The sequence below is a fragment of the Lagopus leucura genome, unplaced genomic scaffold (genome assembly GCF_019238085.1).
Source record: "Lagopus leucura isolate 7727_CA_CO unplaced genomic scaffold, USGS_WTPT01 Super-Scaffold_100030, whole genome shotgun sequence".
In the NCBI taxonomy this organism is placed as follows: Eukaryota; Metazoa; Chordata; class Aves; order Galliformes; family Phasianidae; genus Lagopus; species Lagopus leucura.
Genome location: NW_024962281.1, coordinates 1,689,337 through 1,707,055, shown reverse-complemented (window position 1 = coordinate 1,707,055; position 17,719 = coordinate 1,689,337). Strand labels below are relative to the sequence as shown.

At 46.7% G+C, this 17,719-nt stretch overlaps 1 protein-coding gene across 8 annotated transcripts in view; it reads right to left on the bottom strand.

Annotated features, from left to right (window-relative positions):
* RAPGEF6 (Rap guanine nucleotide exchange factor 6) overlaps positions 1-17,719 on the bottom strand; it is a 105,642-nt gene that overhangs the window by 46,146 nt on the left and 41,777 nt on the right. Inside the window, exon 1 of one of the 8 annotated variants that reach the window (XM_042881375.1) lies at positions 4,085-4,326. The exons of the other annotated variants lie outside the window; for them this stretch is intronic. The gene's annotated coding sequence lies outside the window, so the exon portion shown is untranslated. Of the gene's footprint in view, positions 1-4,084; positions 4,327-17,719 lie in introns of those variants that run through there. 8 annotated transcript variants of the gene reach the window in all.

The window sequence follows — 17,719 nt, the reverse complement described above, 5'->3', positions numbered from 1 at the left end:
CACCTGCAGAACAAAGGTCTGGCCCTTTGCAGCTCCCTGACACACAGCAGCAGAACGAAGAGCCAACGAGATGGCAAAGGAATAATGCCAGCCACAGTCCTAAACATCACCTCATCCTGCAACCCAGGATGAAGAACGTAACTTAAAAATAGGGAAATTTCTTACAAAGGTCTGAAATGCAAAAGATTGTTAAGTTTCACAAATTGCCACTAAAACCAAAGCAAACCAAACTCATCCTCCCAGCCGTAGATACCAAGCAGCAAACTCGATCCAAACACATGGGACCACTAACACTTTGAAGACTATTTTTTGCAGCCAAAAAGTTGTACAGGCTGAAAATAAACTCCGCTTAGGGGAGCAGAAAAAAGGTGGAAGCCCTCAGCTGGCAGAACCCAATCCAGGGGCAAAGGAACCTATCTGTATATGGAGAGAGCTGACACCAGGGAGGTGGGATTCAACTTCAGCATGGATGGGGCACTGGTTGGCATTGTTTTAAATCCAAATGAATGCTTCTTACAGCACACGTTTTTGTGCCATACACAGAAAAACAGCAGACACCACTAATGGATGCAAGGCAGAATATACTCCACTATTTCCATTAAAGCCTTCTGAGTTAAGGCACTGGTTAAGCCCCTGAGGCTCTGCTGGTTCCCGTGGTGTGGATAGAGGCTGCTCAGTGCAGGGTGAAGTGTGGAAACTGAATTCCAGCTCTGCTTGTCAGGCTCACAAAGCCCTGCAGCCTTTGGAAATGGCTCTGAGACCTTCAGGAGAGGAAGGAGTGGGATCAGGAGCAGAACCGACTCCATGCGTTTCCCTGCAGCTCTCCCCCAAACAGCTTTGCTGCCAAAGTGCCACGCCAGCCCACCTGCTGTAACTGGCAGTGCAACATGTGAGATGTGTGTGACAAAGGCAGTTTTATGTGCTGAGGCTGAGAAGTATTGCAGGAACAAAACGCAGCTCTCAAAACAAAGGAAAGTCAGGTGTGCCATTTGTATGTACTTCTCACGAATGCACACTGAAGACTAACTCAAACCACCACCACTCCTCCCCAGAGGAGTACTTCTAATCAAGTCATTAATCACTTAGAACTGATCTCCACTCCCCCAGCCAGCACTCACATTAATTTCCATCACCTATAAAGCACATGGGCACCCACGCTGCTCCAGCTGGACTTCGCCATATGTTATTGGGAAAGACATTTAATGCAAGCTAGGTGTAAGGAAACACTGCAGCATCTCTTTAAATCTGAGAGAGATATAAGGTTTATTTGAGACAAGTGACCTTTAAAGTGCTGCTTGCCACTCTACTCAATCTCCCAAAATAAATCACAGCTTCTGTCTTTTGTGTGTCATTTTTATTACCCAAAGCAATTTTCTTCCCTTCAGAACTCACTAAGCAGCACTACGAGGAGCGGATGTTTTTGCAGCAGCGGACGCGGGGTGGACTCACTGGATGTGGTAATGATGTTGCTGAAAGCATTTTGGAATTGCCTGAGCTACTGCTGCAAAGCATTCCCCTGTTCAGCTGTGGTTTTTATATGGGAGAAACTTAAGACGCTTGTTCCAAATGCGTCAGTATCTCGGAAGATTGGGTGTTAAGGAAATAAGTCCATCACAGCAACATTCACCTATGTCCACACTAGAATCTTTCAGAAACAGTGCAAAAAAAAGAAGAAGAAAAAAAAAGAAAAACCTTATATACCCAATAATCTGTTCCAAAATTGTTCATCTCCTAATTAACCACTCAGAATGTGCACTGCATTTCAATCAATTATTTTATTTATCGTAAACAGAATTAAGGAACAGCATGCAGCACACTGACTGAGCGCAGCAGTTTGGTGTTTGGTGTGCTGGTGCTCCATGGAGCAGCTCTGCTCTTTCCTTACCCAGATATACCTCCAAAAGAAATATAAATATATTTTACAAAGGTAAATCGAGACATCTTGATCTTATTTAGAATTATGAACTTCCTCAGACTGACTGCATGACAGGAGCAGAGCAGCGATGCGATTCCTCCCAGACACTGCTGAGGTTTCCATCCAAGAGCCAACACACTTGCCCAGCCAGTCTAGAGATGCATGCTGTGGCTAGAAATGCAGTACTTACCTCACACAGCACGGAATCACGCCTACACACCACAACCAGACACTAAAAAATTAAGAGAAAATTGCATATTCCTTCCTGTTCAGCAGGCAGCACCCAGCAAAGACTCATTGGTTGTGTTTTCAGGAGGAGACGTTCACAGTATTACATTCACTGCTACTGAAACTCTTAGGAAGAAGTGTTGGTGCTTCCTTTCCCCACCCAAAAATACTGACTTCGCCCCCAGACCTGGCAGCTGTTGGCTGAAGGCAAGAGGACAGATAAGTCACCAGGAGGAGCACCATGTTCAACAACCATGGCTGTCTTTGGTTCCACGACAGCTTTCTACACAACCAATGACACAAAGCGTTCTGTGCATCACAGGAAAGTGAGTATTTGTGGTCTTAGCATTAAAACAACCAATTTCTCTCTCATCTGGAGGTTCAGACTTTGTGCCATTGCTAGGTGTATGAACTGTGACTTCCATCTAAATTATTCATTTAGCCATATGTACCACTCTGCTAAATGGCTAACACAGCAAGCATTTGTCAGCATGGGATGGAGAAGAGCCACTCAGCATGTAGAAACACGCTGTAAAAATCCCTGAATTACTTTGTAAAGATTGTTTCTGTCTACAGCTGTCCTTCATGAGGCAGATATGCTCTGTACAGCACCCAAGGCATGCATCCTTCTCTACCACTTTCTAGTCCAAACTTCTGACAGAGAGACTGAATGCCGTAATATCCTCCTAAAAACATATCAGTTTTCCTGCTGCTCTCTATCCCCTAGCAGAAATGTTGAGCTTCCCATGTCCATTAGGATGAGCAGTGAACCAACCAGCTGCGCACTCTCATCATCATAACCTACCCAAACTTCCAAAGCTCAGTCCTTTTCCCCCACATCCATCGTTGCTTTGCAGTGATTTCGACCCCTCTGAGTTTCACACACACAAATTTCCACCTCATTTTCCTGCTACTTGGTGCATTACTGAGCTGCACCTCCCTGCATCACATTTTCCAGACATCCAGACTGAGGTGTCTGATAGCCAACAATGCAAAGACAGCAAAACCCACCACGTTAGCGGGACGTGCGTGTCTGAACAGGAATTCTCAATTAACATTCATTTTCTAAATCAGTCCATATAATTCATTTAGTTTTGCATCAATAGATCCATACCTCTGATGACGCAGGATACACAAGTGGTGTGCCAACCTTCCCCGTGACATACGCTGTGTTTCACTAGGGAGCAGACCATTCCCACAGCCCCAAGTAGAGCACGTCTGCAGTGACATTCCCTTCTGATGTAAGCACTGCTGACTCTCAAAAGAGAAATCACAGAACACTTGGAAATTAAATTAAAAGCTCATTTTGGTAGGGCAGATTTTTAAGACCGCACACGTCCTGCGCAGCATTATGGGATCTTCTTACATGCTGATCACCAATCTCCTCTTGAGAAGCACGCTCACAATGAGCTTTACCCCAAGGATAAATTTCTCCTGATGTGCTTCTCGGGAATGCCTAAAAATGAAGGCTGTGGAAAAGTTAGTGCAGAATTTACGCAAAGGGAAAGCAGCCACCGAAGTCATGAGTTACTAGTGGGCAGAAGCTAACATGCAAGAGGGATAAAGTGAGAATCTAGTCTCTGCATTCCCTGTTCTTTGCAGGGAAAGGACTGAGACACGTCTTTGGGCACAGGGGTCCATGCTCTTCGTGCTGCTTTTCCTATGGGACCAAATTTGCTGTACCTGTCCTACTGAGAAGCCACGTCAGTGACTTTGCAAGTTTTGAAAATAGGTATCAGCGTTTCCTTAAACAGTTTGGATAACCTTAGAACAGAGGTTGGAAGGGCATTTGCAACACAAATTAGCAACGTAAACTAACACAAAGGAGGACAAGAGACCCACACACTGACTTTCAGTATATTTCAGTAAAAGAAGCCTGGCTTGGTTTATGGAATACACACGGAGTCACTCTGCAACGAGGATAACAACCAAAGGACTCACCACCAGAATCAGAACTACTGAAGAAGCACAGTCTGTGCCAATCTCCTGGCAGACAGCATCCACCAAAAGCAGGAATTAGAGGAAGAAAAATGAACCATAAGGAAATAAAAGCTCCCCCTTGCCCTTTACTCCTTGGGAGCAGAGCGTGCCACCAGATTCCTGAGCTCCCTGCAGGGATGTGCACTGCAGATCGATGCCTGCAGGACACAGGAGAAGCACCGCCAGCCTCAGACGCAGGAACGCTCTGTCCTTCTGCAGGCTGCGTAAGCAAGTTTTGTCCTTGCTTTTACAGACTGGCGGTAACTTCACACCTTATTTGCTTTTTCTGAAGTTCCCTGAAACGTTGCCAGCATGAGCAATGTCCAGAAACAACACGGGGCTGATATCCCTGGAACAGAGCAGAGGAGACCGCGCAGCCCTCGCGCCCACCGGCTGCATGCCACCTCACAGTCCCCATTTAAAGCAAAATAGAGGATGTGTGCCTTATCACGTGGGATTTTCCATTAAGGAGCTGCCACTGTTTTAAGCTGGAACCCATTAACAAACCCTGAGGGCATTAACTGTGACAGCACTTGGTAACCCCTGAGATTTGGGAAATGCTTACACTCGAGCTCCATCACAGCCCAGTGCAGCAGTTTTTCTTTCTTGGCTGATGCAGAAAGTTCAGCCCATTACAACCTGTGAGTTAAAGAAGGCTCCCTCCTTCCCTTCAAACGCTTGTTGTTCATTGATGCCCTTGATTCCAGCCCTTTCACAGAGCTGCCACTGGAATGCACTAGTTCTGCCCACGTTTCTGCATTTCCATTCCTATTTGCACTTCCAGCCTCCAGGCAGCCTTCCTCTCCCCTGGCCAACGCCATGTACACCTCTGACACCTTTCCTACAAACCAAACCATGACTGCAACTGCTAGAAAGCTAAAGGTACATCCTCACTTCTGTTCCAGCCCTCAGGCAGCAGCTCTGCTTAGCACAGGAGCACTGCTCTGAGTTTCCTTGGCACAGGCTCTGCTGTACCTTCTCCCTTCCTTCATCTCACCAGCTCCATCATCAGTGCTGCTTCACACACACTCAGCTTGATCAAACCCTGTCTTCTACATTTTATTTGCCACTGGTGTTCTCTAAAGTTATTTTTCAGTGTTTCATTAGCCCTTTTCTCTAAGTAATTATTACAAATAAACTCTGCTTTACATCTACTTTTTGCACACAAGCCACAGTTCTGCTCCAAATTAGAGAGGTAAGTATAAAATACATACAGAGCTGTGCTAATGGGAGAGCAGAAAGCTGCTCCTCAGAGGGCAAAACGAGCCCAGCTCAATTATGTATGCTGACATCAGTCATCCACCGACTTAATGCAAACAAAACCATTTCCTCCTTACCACAGATATTCCACACAGGGAGCAAAAGATTTCTTCAGATTTTTAAAGAGCAGCAATGATTTATTATTATTATTGTTTTGACTCCATGAAGGCGATGCCCAGCCCTGGAACTGAATTCCCAAAGCGTGCAGCCTCAGAGCTCAGCTCAGGGCTGATGTTCACCTTCTGATGGATCAAATATTTGCCCAATGGGTTTCAGCTCAAATCCTGTAGCTTCCAATAACATCATGCAAAGAAAAAAGGTACCAAACCTCTCAGGCAGCTCTCCTTTCTGAAATGTACAAAGGAGGCAACTTGCTGGCAATTTTATTTCAGATCTTACTTCAGCTCATTACTGCAGCATGCACTTACTCTGAGTCTCAAAGAAACAGGGACCCAAGCCCACTGCACGCATGACAGCCTTACAGTGCCTTAAACCTGCCTTTCTAGCCTCCCCACAATTACCCCAGGCTTTCAAAAGAAAATAGGAAAACAAAGCAGAAAGAACCAAAAAAAATATGCAAAATCCCTTGAGGCTGCTCTGTGCCCACAGCAGCTGAGAGGTTCTTGGTCTGCACGGCTCATCCCATGCAGGGAAACATCCTCAGAAGTATGGCATCTCCTTAGTTACAACAGGGTGACATGAGGACAGAATTTCAAATGGAATTCTGGTGTTGCCTTAAACCACATACGTAATGCAATTTTAATTTGGCTTTCATATGTTTAAATAATAGATTACCGCTATGCTTTAACTCACGGTAATGCTCAGCATCTGACACACAAATGTCTCAGTGTTGGAGATAAGGGTGGACTTTGGCTGAGAAAACCTTTGGTATGAAAACCAAGAGTGCCGCTGGAGCTCCGTAATCCTGGGAACAGCCAACGTGTAACCAGAAATTGCATTTGTTTTGTTGAGTTTTCATTTGTTTGCTTTGTGATGTTGTTTTTTTCTTACTGCCAATTAATACAGATCAACTCTGTTTTGTTCTATGGACTATACAGCATTTTAAAACACCAAGAACTGTGTTTTCTTATTATGAAAATGTTACAATAGCAATGCTCAAGAAGTCTTATTTTCAGTGCCCAAGTTTGAATTTTGCCATTTGTCCTCATCACTGAAAAACCAATATACTGCGAGACTAGAAGGAGCCTGGGCTAACCAGCTATGGCAGCACACAAGGAGTGATGACAGCTCTGAATGCTCCAAATCCCACATGGAACCCACGTTGCAGAGCCATGGCAGCCCTGGCAGCGAAGCAGGAGGCAGCAGCCCGCTGCCTGGGGAGCTCTCATCCACGGACATGCAAAATGCCAGATTTACACTGAGCTTCATCTCGGCTGCATAATTTATAAGTTCTTACATCCACTGATTGGTAAAGCATCGTGGTGATGGCAGTTCCAGCCCCTCAGGGACAGCGAGTGCTGGGCGGCCCCAGGAGGCAGCGCCAAGGCCACCAGCACCCCACAGCTGTGCCACTCTGGCACTGTGATGGATCAGCTCTGGGCTTGCTGCCTTGTACACGAGGCCCTCAGCCCTATGGAGAACAAAGCAGCACCATTCCTCCACCTGCATCTTGTCTGCATCCATCCAGGAATGTGGCTGTGAGGAGCAGAACAGGGTGGTCCCGAGCCAGCTTGCTGCTGTGAGCAGAACTGTAACAAGGCAAACCAAACAAAGCCCAAGAGGAAATAAATGAAAAGCTAGATGTTTATTTGCATATTAAGAGCCAATTTCCGATAAAAACAATCCTTCAGGAAAAGGCTTTCTGTTGAAAGTAGTAAGATGTGAGCTTGCATTAACGCCAACTTATTGTACGCTGGAGTATAAGAAAATTCAGGCTTTCTAGAGTAAATGCCAAAGTGCTCGTATTAAAAATTTTTCATCTTCATAAATTAACAAGCAAAATGTGCACGAAAAAGGAGTTTCGCTTGAAATATCATGCAAGAAAGCAATCCTCCTGTTGGAGGGGATGGAGATGGGAGAGATCAGGAAACGTGGAAAAGCAATATTTTGAGGAGCTGGCCAAAACTTCAAAAACTGAAACCAGAGAGCTAAACCACACAAAGCAAGGGACTGGGAAGTCAGACGAACCCACAGGGCAACCCCAGGCCGCATCTGTCCACACACAAGAGCCTGGCTGATGAGCACCCATGGCTCCCACCTGTGCCAGAGCTCAGCACTGGACACAGCTTTGGGCACAAGGAGCTCAGATGGAGAGGCAAGGCCAGGAGGACAAAGATGCTGCTAAAATCTACTGCAAAAGGAAAGTGAAGGGTAAGTTGTTCTGTTTGCACTGGCAATATTTTAAATTCATGCTACCTGGGCTACTTTCTACACGAGCGCATGAGCAAAGACAAGGATGACAACTAATCAAATCAAGGACACGCTATCAAAGCTCTGTTTTCTTTCTGATGAGCCGAAAATAATCTTTAATTGCATGAAGGTTTCAGCTCAGGATCTCAAACTGATGCCCTTTGAAATCAGAAGATGATGTTAGCCTGCTTTTATTTATGGATAACTAAAGCTTGCGTCACATCCCTGCCAGACAGCAGCAGAAATGGGAATGGAAAGGAAAATGGCTCCAAATCTTCTCCTCTACCCCCGTCACAAACTTCTATGGAAGAAACGTACCTCTTGTTACTAAGCTTAGAATTAATAGATTTTATCTGAGCAGCAGAAAGGGAGAAGAGGACAGAAGCCTGGAAAAAGGAGAAAGTAAGAGTCTGTCTGACAACAGAAGACAACTTTAATATGCACCTGGGATCTTAAATGAAGGTGTTTCCTGCCAGGATCAAACAATTTAGAAGCTGAGATGTTAGGTCAAAGATCCTTATTTTCTGTAACAAGCACATTATCTCCAAAAGCATCCCTTTTTAATTACCCTTTATGGATATGTTGTCTAATCACTGTGTTTCCCCATCAGGCCCTCCTGCCACTCTAAGAGGGCAGCTGTGTATGCAATCTAGGCTTGGGAAATTTTAGGCAGTACATAACACTTCTATCAGTGGAGGACCTGACACATCTCAATTGCTAGGATTAGCATTAAAAAGAGTTCTGACTTCATAATGTGTCTGTGTTTACAAGTCTCATACCAGAAAGTGCAGCGCAGACACTGGAAAATACAGTCAGAATAATAAAGACAATCCAAGTCTTGCTGAGATGTATTTGAAATCATGACTTTGTTTGCATTCAAATACTGTGCATCATAGGAAAGGCACTTGATGTGAGCTGGGTGCTTGATGTCCTTGTGAACACAGCCTGGCCAGCCCACACCTCTGCCACAGCAGTGCCCCGATCACTGCTGGCATGATCCTGCAGGCAGGGCTCACACACCAGGCTGCAGGTGCACTGCAGAAACTCACCCTTGACATTTTTCTCTTAATTTATCCTCCTTCTTGCAGCCTTTAATGCAGGAAAACAGACAGCTGTCTGCTCCATCCCTTTTACTTTGGGAAGCCAAAAGGAACAGACCTGCTCTCAGGGAGATGAGGGGCACGGATCTCTCTGCATCCACAGCTCCTCTCCTAGAGGCAACAGCTCCTAGCACTCCCCCAGGCAGCTCCTGTGTCACCAGACAGCCATGAAGACCCACTGCCATACCCTCCTTTGCGTGCCCTCACACCAGCTCACCTTCCTGCTTAGTCACAAGAAATGTGACTTCATTCTGCTCTGATTTAATAGATGTAATGTTACTCTGCCACATTCTGAACAGCTCTAATTACGACGTCCATTTTCAGACTATTGTCCTACATCACACTTTAATAGCATCTAATTTAAAAATCTGGGACAGATAGCCACAGAAGTCTATGGAACTTGGGGTTTAGTCACTGAGAAAGCAAAGATGAGATGTTTGCTGTGCTGCAGCCAGAAGCAGTTCCAGCTACAGAGCATGGTTATAAAACACCTGACATTTCCAAGTCAAAGTTATGAACTTGCATACTCAGAATTCTCAGGTCAGTTATTTTATTGTAATACAAATTATGATAAAATACCCACAGAGAAAACACGGTACGAAGTTCAGAAAAGGGAATGAGATCAGATGGCACTCAGACAACCGCTGTGGTCAGTCCTACTTTCCAGAGCTGCAGAGCTTTAGGAATGGATGAGTTTCCAAAGCTTTGGGGGTTGCGGGGACTTAAAGGAGCTCTGGGGGGTTCTGCAGGAGGGGGAACAGCTGCTTTTCCTGGGTTGGTTTCAAAGACAACAAATTATCTGAGGACTGATATACAAAAGCAGCTACTAGCTTGCAGCGATTGTTTAAAAGAAAGAAAACAACAGCAACAACAACAAAAGAAAGGAAAAAAACCCACCATGCTGCCCAACATTTTACAGCATTTCATTTATGAATTGCAAATGAGTGAACAAACGGCAGCAATGTGCTGGGTGCCATCCCCAGTGCTGACACAGGGGGCCACAAGTCCTTACAATCATTTTTCCCCCTGCAAAGCCTTATCTGAGCACAGCGCTTTCTCATTTTTTGGTTTCTCACTTAGGCCCAAACTCTCCTGAAAGAGCCATCCCAGCAGAAGCCCAAACGTGACTAAGCACTGCCATTTTTTAAGCAGCATTCAGACCTTCTTTACAAGGGCGGTGAGGGCGAGCCAAGCCCCAGGAAATCAAATCAAATCTGCACACTGCGTGTCTGCAGATGAGAAGAGACAAAGTAAAGGAATCTGCACATACAATGGAGACACTGAGAGGTGTCCAATGGGACCCAAGGAGCCCACAGCCAGAGCCACATGTTCCAGCACATGAGTTCTGAGCGCCCGCTGCTCCCTTGGCTTTCGCCAATGGCTCAGCACACAGCGCTGCTGAGCTGGGCCATGAACACACACCCAATTCCTACCTTTATTCTGGCAACCCTGCGTGGAAACCCTAAATCCCAGCAATACCCCCTGCACACAGTCAGCTCCTATTTCTAAAAAAGGAAACCCATCAAGCCCACCCAGCTGGGTTTCCCTGCAGTGTTTCTGCACACTGCTGTGCCACTTGGTCCCTGAAACTTCCTGGAACCAACTAGAGAGTGTATTTCTTGCTTTGAAGCCAGTGCCTCATCTCCTGATCCCTACAGCAGAGGGATTTCACCCGCTGCCCGCTGGCTGTGACACATGGGGAACGTGCACAGTCCTCACCCCTGTGTGGCAGAAGCTCACAGAGGCAAACAGAGAACTGTTAAGAGATTCCAAGCCGCGTGTGCCTGGCCTCAGGTTTGTAGGGCAATTCTTGTGTGTTGGGTGCAGGCACTGCTCTCAGCCTCAGCACAACACAGGGAACTCTTGCAACGTTCCGAGCAAACCAACCTGCAGCCTGACAAACAGTGCATCTTTTATATTTCTTTACAGGCTTTTATCTCCGTTGGTTGGGCTGCTCGAACGTTCGAGATCTCATTACCTTCTTTAGAAGAAACACCCTTCCTTCCCCAGCCCCACACGAATACGGCATCTTCAAACAGACTAAATAGTGCCTCTTGAAGCTAATTGTAATTTCATAGTTCAGCTAAATAATTAACCAGTTCCACAACGCTGCACAAAGGAAGCAAGCAGTGCAGCCTCATACTGCTCCAGTGTCAGAGCATCAGTGGGCTCAGACATCAATATGTTCAAGTTAGCAATACATACAGGCAGTCAGAAAAACATTATGCTTCCATTACACTTGCTCCATATATTGACAGGATAAAAAGCAAGCTTTAAACATTTCCAAAGAAAATGACATTTTTATGCTTCCTGTCCATTTGCAGGCTATTAGTACACATAACACCATCTCAATATTCCAAGGTCCTCCCTTCCCACTCAGAAAGGACTCCAGCAGAGGAGCCCAGCACAGAGCCCGCAGCTCCGAGATGCTGCACCCCATCAGCCCCATGCACTGCAGCCCACAGAAAGCATCACACACAAAATCCTACTTACTTTGGAGGCCCACGGCTGCAGGCAGTTGGCGTAGCAGCGAACAAGAAAAGCCATTTCTTAGGCTGAGAAAAAAAGTTTCCTTTCTCAAATAAAAGCCACAGGGGGAAGAAAAAAAAAAAAAAAAAAAAAAAAAAAAGCAAGTAAAATCCTCCCTGGATTCTTGTGAAAAGTCATAAACCAAAGCAGCAAATATAGATGTATGCAACTTCTCAGGCTTGAATTTCACACTGAACTCGATTACAGTTCTCCCGTACCGGAGTAGTTTGCAGTGTTGCAGTGAGTTAGCAGCAGCAATTCCTATTCAAATGTTCCGGTTTTAACAAGCACATCAATTCAAGTCAAAATGTTTCCTAGCTCTTCCAGTACAAATATCCAAGGGTTCCCCCAGGCAAGAGGCATGTACCTGAAAAGTGCTGCTAAGATGGAATTAATTCTGAAATGGATTCAAATTGCACGTTACAGCAACAATACATTAAAAGGTGAGATAAGAATTCTTCCAATTCCTTTTTTCTCTTCCCTAAAATGCATTTACGAGTGGCTTATCTTCAGGTCCACTTTTCGGAAACTTCACATTCCTATCGGAGATGAAATTTTGCACAGGTTCTTCAGCATCCCAGGCAATTCAGGAATCCCACACCCTGGATATTAAAGTTTCTTCTTTATACTCTTGTCCATCATAACTGCAAAAATTGAATTAGTCTCCGGACTGTAGCTCCAGGATATGTGCTCTAACAGGTCTGCACTGTGGAATGCATTAGAAGCTTCTGCAATACAAACCTTTTTCTCTTTTGCCCCCCCACCCCTCCTTTTTCTTTTTTTTTTTTTTTTTTAATGCAGTTTACAACTCTGCAGTGTTGCTTAGTATTCTAATGCATCGGTCAGACACAGTCCATCCACGCCTAGCTTTTCCAATTAAAACATTTCTGTAATGCACCACCAAACCGTACGTCCATGGCTACAGCGAGCTGCCTGCTGGAGCCCGAATTCCTACTATCTTTGCTTGCTTCTCAGCAGCTCCCTCAGGAGAAGCTCCCATCGATTGGATGCTCCGCAGCAAGATGAAATATCTAATAAGGAGGAAAGAGAGTGGGAGGGGAACCGAGCTAAAAGGATGACATCACCTGTATAGAAAGCCTTTAGAAACTGCATTAGATCAATTGGCTACTGTATCTGCAGATGCAGCCGGCAGAGCATCTTTATTGACCTAATACAAACACAAATCGGCACAGCACCCGCTCAGCACAGCACCCAGCACTGCATTCGGGTCACACACTGCTGCATGTGCTGCAGCCCTGAGCATTTTTCTTTCTAAACAATTTTAAAAGAATCCCAACCTCGTTTCTCCATTAACGCTTTTCAGTGGCATTAAGGTGAATCCTTTCCCATCTCCGCATCCACATGTAGAAAGAAGGTAAAAAATATATATATATATCTGCAGACACCGGCATGCATGCACAGATTTACCCCTCATCAAATAGACAATGCAATGATTTCTGCTTTGACGTACGGATGCCATACAAGAACTCCAGCATTTTTATCTCATCCTCTATTATTCCTCAGGAGATTTTTTACTTAGAATGAGAATTTCTTGCTGAACAGTGGTATTTATAATGCTCAAATTTTTAGTGGTTTAGGCACGTTTAAAGTTGCTGTGCCTTTCCTCTCCAATCAGCCCAATTATGTTCATAACAAGAACTGCCTGAATTCTGCAGTAGTCAATTTGATTTTACAATTCCTTTTCGCCACCAAAACCTGCCATGCTGGCTGGGCCCTGGGCAGCAGCCTGAGGGATCCCCCACCTCTACAGAGCAATGAAGGGGGGGAGGAAGGCTCGGGGGATGGGACAGGGGGTGCAGCCTCCAGCACAGCCACTCCTGACTCTTCAGGATCATTTACTTCATCTGCAACAAGGGGCACTCACTGTCTCCATTTTCTTCTCTTCGGAAAGAATCTTCATCGCTGTATTTCATATTCTCTATTTGCATCAGACTCGAGGTTAATTCTCCAGACCACACGGCTGCACCTTCCCCACAGAACAGCAGCTTCAGGGAGCGACCTGGGGGCAGCCAGGGCCCAAATGCCCTCTTCTGGTTCTGTTTGCTTGTTCAGGAACACCAAATCAGGCAGTTTGGAGCAATGCACGGTGGGTTGTGCACCAGGAGGTGCACACAGGATCCTCACACTGCAGTGGCCAAGGGGCACCCACTGGTCACCCCCCCCAGCTCAATTCCCCAGGCAGGGAGCAGAGCTGGGCTGTGCCCACCAGAGACCCCGAGCACCTCCCAGTGCCCTACAGGACACAACTGGCACCAAAACCTGGATTTATTCCAGCGCTGCTCAACAATGGAAACAGAAATGGATGCATCTAGGCTAATGACCGGGTTTAATTTGTGTTTCAACACAGAGTAAAAGCTGAACTTCAGTCCCGCTCTTGCAAAATTCGCAAAGCCGACATCCGCTTTTAAAAGCCCAAAGATTTTTAGATAACTCCTTTAGACTTCTGAAAGGCATTCCATCAGCTACATAATAGCTGGTTCCTGTGCTGCTCCTTCAATACCAAACAATAGCCCTGATGCCAGCTTCATCTCGCATGCAACAGCACCGCATCTCTCCTAGCAATTCACAACATTTAAAAAGCCTCCTATTCCCTCCACTATAAAGCCCAACTGATACATTTTCAGTAGAAACCAACGTCTGAATGCCATCACGCCGTGTTACCTGCATCATTACAGTTATCACCATCACAATTTCTATCAAGGAAAAAGCAAAAACAAAAAAGAACCAAGCGAGCAGCAGCCAGAGGAAACCTCTCCCTGCCTGCATGCACAGCGATAGCGCGCAGCCCCCCCGGCCGAGCGGGCGGACAGTCATCTCCCAGCCATGCTTCCAACCCGCTGCATTGTGCATGAAATCCAATCCGCTACAGATTTTGGCGAGGATGCCATATTTTACAACTACTGTAAACACCGGCTCAATAATGGGAACGAAATTCCATTTCCTTCTAGTTTTGCCTTTCAGCGAGGATGACATCATCCCGGCGAGCTGCGGCTGCGTCCCAGGGCTGCGCCAGCGCTGCGCGGGGAGAGCCTGACCCAGATCCAGGCGGGGGCTGGGGGCTTCCCCCCTCCTCCCCCCCGAATAACTGCAGCTCCAGCAGCCCATGGATGTGTGCTGCTGAGTGACACCTCGCCAACCCATAGGGGAGGGAACGCAGCCCGCTCTGCAGTCACTGCAGCCAAATTGCTGCTGAAGAACAGGCAGAGCACACAGAGCAAGCTGCCCCTCTCGCTGTAACTGCATTCCAAGTTCTCAGAGAACCTTCAGGAAAAATAAACCTTCGGTATACAATCTCTGAATTTAAAACGCTCTTTGTTTCTCAACGCTGATTTGTTTTCACGCTTGAAGCCTCGCTCCATATGTTTCTATGCACCACATTCCCTTTATCCTCCCCTAATGCTGAATCCTCCCAACGTTAAATAAATCTGCATGTCCCAATTGTCTAACAGGAGCAAGTCACTGAAAATCAGGATGCTTCCAGAAGGATAGGAAGACCCTTCTGAATTTAAACACGTGTTCACTCAAACAGGACTAACGTCCCCCGTTACTGAAAGGCATCAAAACCCCAAGTTCCACCAAACCAGAGGCGCTGGGGGCTGGCAGCGGGCCCCAAGCAGCATTTCTCCATCACAGAGCCCTGTACCATAGCTGCAGCCAGCTGAGCACCAAGGTGAGCATCGAGCATGGCAAGGCCAGGCTGTGCATGCCAGCCACCGACCCTTGGCCCTCCCAGCAAGGCTGCTGCATGCTGTCCCCACTCATCCCTGCTGCAGGTACTCTCATGTTCCCCCTTTTTTCAGTGTGAGGACAGCAGTGGCCTGCATGCACCCAGAGGTACCCAGATGCTCAGGAAGCAATCCCTCACTTCACACTCTTAAGACATCTGGGGCTAAAATACATTTTGATGAGGTTTTTCTAAGTGGGAATTGCCAAACAGAGTAACTTAACGCAGATATATTTTAGGTGTTAGCAGCACCTGCATCAGGAGGTTTGTCCAATACATGGGAGCACTTGAAATCCCTGTGCAGAGCAGGTGATGCTGAGCAGCATGGTGCCAGCTGCAGCCCCACAGCTCAGTGTCACTGGCACACATCTCTGATTCCTCCTCCCCACCATTTCACTCGGGCATCTTAAATAAATCACCACGCTGTGTGCCAGCGCTAGCCCCCCAATAGGGCTTCTCGGGAACTCCTGTTCAAATGGAAGAAATAAAGAAGGAAAGAAAGCAACTCTCCACCCTGCTCCTGACCAATTCACACAAATGGAGGCAGTGAGAGCAGTGCTGTGAGCTCTGTTCCTCCTTCAGGGTGACATTACGTGCTGCAGCTGCTTCCCTCCGTAGATCGCCCTCCGCAGCAGCACTTAGGAGCACGCTGTAGAAAAATCCTGCTGCAAGATCTGTAGGATTCGTAAGTGGTATGAAAATGTGATCCATCCTAGGGGAGGGAGAGCAGGGAGGGAGAGGAGAGGGAGGGAGCTGGGGGGAGGCTGTCATCATAACCAAAGTGATGTAAGCTTCTAAATATAGAGCCTGTAACACAGAAGGAACAATAAAAAGGCACCATGGATTCAATTTCCCCACTGCTGCCGTGCTCCCCCAGCCATCCTTTTCCAGCTGTGGTGGTAAGCAAGGAAAGGTCATCTGCCATTTGCAGCTATTCAGATTTATACGTATGAGTATTCTAACACTTTCTTACATGCGCTTACAAATGACAGCTCTTCTCTGCAGACCCCCCTTCCTACAGCCCTGAGCAGCACAGCACCATGCTGGCACACAGGGAAAGGAAAACCCTCTCCCCACAAGTCAAATATGAAAGTTCACTGCTGCAGCCTGACCGGAGGCAAACCATATTGCACCCCTTTCCTTCCTGACACCTCATTTCAGCAGCAGGCAGGGAGGCGCAGGCACGTACAGAGAGATCCCTGCTGGTGATGCTGAGTGGACACCATGCCAACACGGTTCTTTGTGGGACCAAACCCACCCAGAGATACCAAAAGCATGAGAATTTCCCAAGCCCTTTTACAGTTTTTGCTCATTAAACATCCCCTTGACCTGGTGTCAGAGCCCCAGCCCAGCGCTGACCTCAGTGTGATTTCCCAGCTGTCACCAACCGGGCAGCCACAGTGTTAGGACTGGAAGCTGAAAACCCCACTGACATATATATATATGTTCATTTTCATCCTGAACGTTCTCTGCATCGAAGCTGATATGAAATCAAACACAAAATATCAGTTTTTTCCTCCCACAACCGAAGTCAGCGCAAGCAGGTGAAGCCTGTCTGCAACACGAGGTGCCAGCGCAACCCTTCTGATTAAACGACCTTCAGAACAATGCATTAACTCCACAGATGAGGTTATAATTATTAAAATGGCACTTCCAATATTTTTATTCTGTCATTTTTTTCTGGAAGTTGAACACCAAGCCGAAGGCCTGAAGGCAGGAGAGGGCGGGAAGGACCTGCATGCTTCTACCACAGCCAGAGAAACGTGGAGATGTCTGCCTATGCGCGGGCTGAGTTTAGACAGTCAGCTTTCACTTCTCAGCAGACAGGGCAGCAGCCTGCAGCCATGCAATGTGAGCACCCATCTCAGGTGCTGAGCAGCCGTGCCAGGAGGCCGCACTGCCTCTCCCCATGCAGCATGCAGGCAGTGTTGCTGGGGGCTGCAGGGCACCCACAGGCAGCTGCACTCAGCACCCAAAACCTGCTGTGCTGGGAAGAAGGGTTTGAAGCAGCAGTAAAATCCCAGTTATTGTCACCGGATCTGTGAAACCCATCACACAACCACACGAGGGCTCGGCACACAGACACACCTACACGCCAAGCTGACAAACAAAGGCACGTTTCATCACAGCTGTCAGACACGCTCCAGAGCTCAAAATCATAAAAATAATACGTGTCTGTTGTGGCTGCCCCACCGCCAAGGAAAACTCAGGCGTGAGAACAGAACTGAACAGTTAGCAACAGCAGGCAGGTCTGATTTGCAAGGACGAGGTACCAACAAGGAACTCAGCTGCAGATTGCTCTGTTTAGTCAGACTCCATTTCATCAACTACTTCAAGTATTTCATCTGTCGAATATTTTCCCATTAGCAAAGTTTCTGCAGTTCAAATGCAAAAATTACAAATGCTGTTGTAATAGTCATTAGAAATAGCAACCAGTTCCATGCCAAAACCAGAGAGATTCTTCTAGCTGTTCTCTCATGGTGGTTTCCATGCCAAGTTTTTCGAGGAACACAGGGCATCCAAGGGCTTGCTCTATGGACTGACATCTCCTGATGGTGATTTTAACTGGAAATTGTTCCAGATATTCTCAGC